The sequence below is a fragment of the Pyrgilauda ruficollis genome, unplaced genomic scaffold (genome assembly GCF_017590135.1).
Source record: "Pyrgilauda ruficollis isolate IOZ18807 unplaced genomic scaffold, ASM1759013v1 scaffold45, whole genome shotgun sequence".
NCBI classification, from domain to species: domain Eukaryota; kingdom Metazoa; phylum Chordata; class Aves; order Passeriformes; family Passeridae; genus Pyrgilauda; species Pyrgilauda ruficollis.
This window is the reverse complement of record NW_024526044.1, coordinates 3987488-3992099: the sequence shown is the minus strand read 5'-3', so window position 1 is coordinate 3992099 and position 4612 is coordinate 3987488.

Sequence of the window (4612 nt, the reverse complement as noted above, 5' to 3'; positions counted from 1 at the left end):
TTCTTCCTGTACCCCTGAGTTCATCAGCTCATGCTCTGCCTCGCTGCCAGGGTTGTGCCCAATATTCCACCATCCCCACCTTAAAACATTTATAGTTTGTGGAAGTGTTTGCAGTGGGGGCTTTTCCTTCCCTTTGCAGAGCTCCAGCTGGGAAGGAAGGTGAGATATTGCCAGCATGTGGAATATGAAATGTGGTTGGAATATGAAATATTTCTGGCCTGTTCTAGCCACAGCTGGTGGCAAGGAGGAGCCCAAAGTGCCACTTGTGCTGTTGGCAGCCCGGGATGGGCAGCGGGCACTGCAATGTTGACTTGGCACTTTTTAATGGATTCAAGGGAATATTTTGCTGCAGGATGTTTGCTTTGTTGTGGTTTGCTTTTTGTTGGAGAGGGCAATTTAATTTTCTTTTAATGTAGGTGAATTTGAATGCTGGTGAAAGTTGAAAACTGCAGAAGCCTTAGAATCTGAAATCTGTGTTTTTGGAGATGCCACGTGAGTCTCTGGCAGCACTGCATCCAGGGGAATGCTCTTCTGGGGAATTCATGGGACAGTTTTGTTTCCATGCTGTTCAAGCCTTGGCCTCTCTTCTGAAAAGCTCAAAAAAGAATCCAATTAGTGCCAATTGTATAATTGGGGGCTGTTTTTTGGTGTGGAATTTGGGGATTGGATTGAAATGCAGCAAATTCCTTCTCACAGTGGTGGTGAAACTGGCCCAGGTGTGCACAAGGGAAGGTTCTGTGTCCTGAACCCCCATCCTGGAGCTGCCTGGCTGGCATGGGACAGCCTCAGTCCTTTCCACACTGGTGCCTCTGGATCCCAAAACCTGAGGGAGTTCCCACACCCAGCCCATCCTCCGTGCTCAGAGCTGCAGCTTCATTTGTTCTCCAGCTGCCACACCATGAGATCATCACATGCCACTCAAATTGGCCAAAAAAGCTGAAAATTCCCTTCAAAACATGATGCCTGATAGATTAAAATATTTCTTACTAATGTCCTATTCTTAGCTGAACTGAACAAACAGAGTTGTCTGTGAGTGTCCTGCCTTGCTGTGAGCCCAGACCCCAGTGCAGTTGGGAGATTTTCCTTCAGATTCAGACCCTGCCAAATAGTTTCTTGGTTGCATTTAAAAATAAAAAGGCTGTTTAGACATTACAATCCACAGAGGGTCTGAAATCAGCGTGTCCTAAGCTGAATACAAATCACAGACAAAAAGGGTTTTGTTGGGAGGGTCACAAATGGAACTGATTACTGCTAGACAGTGTGGGTTTCCTTCTGGAGGATGGAGCTGATAGAATTCCTTCCTGACAGCTAGAAATTATAATTGAGTTGGGTTTTTTTCTGTGCTTCAAACTTAACCAAGCTTCAAAATGAGTAAGAGGGATGGAATCCAAATCCATCTGCAGCTCTGCCTGTAAACCAGGGTTTTAATTTAAATCCCCATCCAAGGGCCCAGATCCTGGGGAGGTGCTGCTGCCAACGTCAGAGCTGTGGCTTTATCAGGCACTGAGCTTCGTGTGGATTCAAGGATCTCTTCCAGGTCAGTGACAGAATTCAATTTACAGACTGACCACAGATCTCATTGGGGAGAGAACCGGTTTCATTATGGCTTTGAGTAAAATGAAATTCTCTTTTGAAAATGTTTCCCTGCCAGCTCTTTGTGACACATCCAGCAGAACCCAGCCTTTGTGTGGGATCTCTGAGAGGTTTTCTCAAAAGTCGGGGGCTCACTGGTGGAGAAACCCCTTCCTCTTGCAGAAGTGTTCAGCTCTGACTGCTTTGCTGCTTTTTCCACCCAGTTTTTCCTTTTTTTTCCTCTCATTTTCCTCTTTCTTTCTGCTGCCTTCAGAAATTTCCTCACTGATGGAGGAGAGCAGGGAGCAGGGAATGAGGAGGGTGATGATGCTCTGGTTTTTCAGCCCCTTTTGCTCTCTTGGAGCTGATCTGCATTTGTCCTGCAGCCAAAACTGGGTAAATTTTCTCCTTCTTCCAAGTCATGTCCTAAATGAGACAGCAGCTGGAGTCAGGATACACGTGGAGTTTGTCACTCCTCCATCAGCAGGAATTTGGAATTTCCCCATGGAAAGGGTGCCTAGGCCTTGGAGCTGCCCAGGGAGGGTTGGAGTGCCCATCCCTGGAGGTGCCCAAGGAATTCCTGGAGGTGGCACTCGGGGCTCTGGGCTGGGGACAAGGTGGGATCAGGCACAGCCTGGACTGGATGATCCTGGAGCTCTTTTCCAGCCATAATAATTCCATAATTCTATGAAAGGCTGACCTGACTCTAAATTCTATGCTGTTAGCCTAAAATAGAAACAATTTGACAGTGTAAGTTTTCCCAGCAGTCATGAATATCACATTTTTGTGGGCTGAGTTTCCTCTTTTGTTTTTTTTTTTGTTTTTGGTTTGTTTTTTTTTTTTTTTTTTCTTTTTAATTAAGAGCAATTTCTTTTAATTAAAGCTAATTCCAAGGAATGCCTTGGTCTCAGTGATAAGTGAGGTTTGCCCTGCCTTGGAAGGGCTGCTGTGCTGGCCGGGATGGGTGCAGCTTTCTCAACTTGCCTACAAAGCTAAAGAAATGCAAAGCAGCTTATTGCTCAATTCTGCTGACTTTAGCAACTGGGGAGGACAAATTAAAAAAAGAAAAAGAAGAATATCTAGTCTCAACCTGGGCATTTAATGGGTCCCAAAATGTGCTGAACTCTTTAGTCTAAATGGGCTCTTTAGTGTGGTGTCAAATAAGTTAAAAAGCGAGGGAGCTTTACAAAGCTGCCTTCATTGTTTAAACTTGTTTCACTCATGTTAAGGCTAATGTACATTTATTCAGACTGACAAAGTGCTGAATTTACACAACAGGGATAGTAATAATTAGGTCAGATACTTTTCAAATGGCAGCGGGGGGGTGGGAATACTTGACTCTTTCATGCTGATGAATGGCAATGATTATTAGCGCTGGCCAGGCCAACCACAATACCTGCAAATACTCCTCTCATTGCCCTGCACGGCCGGTGCCACCTCCCAGCTGCTCCCTGTCTGCTCCAGCTGCTGGGAGCAGGCATTCCCGATGGCAGCACGTGGAGTTTTAGCGAGCCCGGAGCCCAGCTGTGAATCTGAGCTCCTCTTCACCGCTGCCGTCTGCCCGGGACCAATAAATTATATGAACAAAATTGAAAAGTCGGCCATTAAAACGGCATTTTCTGCTCGATTGGATGGAGTTGAGCTCTGATCTTTAAATTGCCCAGTTCTTACACATTTATCGAGTTGCCCGTAACCATCCCCAGCCCCGTGTCCGCACCTCGCACCTTCCCCAGGTATTTGGTGCTGCTGACTCCTGGGACAGAGCCCGGATTAGTCAGCCCGTGGAGCTCATCCAGCACAGCAGGGTTTGTTTCTCCAAGAGCTTTTTTTTCCCCCTTGTCTTTCCTAATATTTGAACAAGCGCTGTTGTTGAATTCAGTGCCGCCCGACCTGCTCGCATTTGAATTGCTGTCAGCAGGGCCGGCCGGGGCTCCTTGGATCTCTACAGCTGCAGATTTCAGCTACTCATCTGGTTTGCATGTTCCCATTCCTTTAGGAATCATTAAACCTTCCCAGCGCTCCGCTCCCAGTGGGTGCAGAGGGGAGGCTCCATGGACACCGCTAGCCGGGGCTCCAGTGGGCAAAATCCGCAAAAAAAGCTGGAATTTCACTGAATAATCCAAGTTTCGGTGCCCCACACACCTTTTCCCCCAGCTCCCTGCGAACGAGCGCCTGTAAATGAGTGAGGCTCCTGGGGATGCACCTGGGGATGCAGCCCGGGGAATGCGGGATCCGCAGCCCGGGAGTGCGGGATCCGCAGCCCGGGGAATGAGGGACCCGCAGCCCGGGGAATGCGGGATCCGCAGCCCGGGAATGAGGGATCCGCAGCCCGGGGAATGAGGGACCCGCAGCCCGGGGAATGCGGGATCCGCAGCCCGGGAGTGCGGGATCCGCAGCCCGGGGAGCGGGCGCCTGGAGCATCCCGAAATGCTGGGGAATGCATCGATCCCGAAGGGAAGGGCTGGGCCGGAGCCGCCGCGGCACGGGGCTGGACTGAGCCTCTTGAAGAGTTTTTGGGTTTATTTTGTTTTATTTGAGGAATTTGGAGCCAAAATCAGCCCGCGGGCTGAGGCCGGGCTGCGCTTCCGGGCCGCGGCCACGAGGGGGCGGCAGCGGCTCGGGCACGGCGGCGGCGGGAGCGCCCCGCGCTGGGACAGAGGGACAGAGAGAGGGACAGAGAGGGATAGGGTTTGTTTCTCCAAGAGCTGGGACAGAGAGACAGAGGGGACAGAGGGACAGAGAGAGGGGATTGAGGGAACAGAAGGGGACAGAGACACAGAGGGATAGAGGGGAGAGAGGGGATAGAGGGGGACAGAGGGGATAGTGGGGACAGAGAGGGACAGAAAAGGACAGAGAGGTGATAGAGGGGACAGAGGGGAGACAGAGAGGAGACACAGAGGGGACAGGAGAGGATAGAGGGGACAGAAGGGGACAGAGAGGGAAGAGGAGGGGACGAGGTGGCACAGAAGGGGACGGGAGACACAGAGGGACAGAGCGGGACAGAGATGACAGGAGGGGGACAGAGTGGAACGGGGGGAGC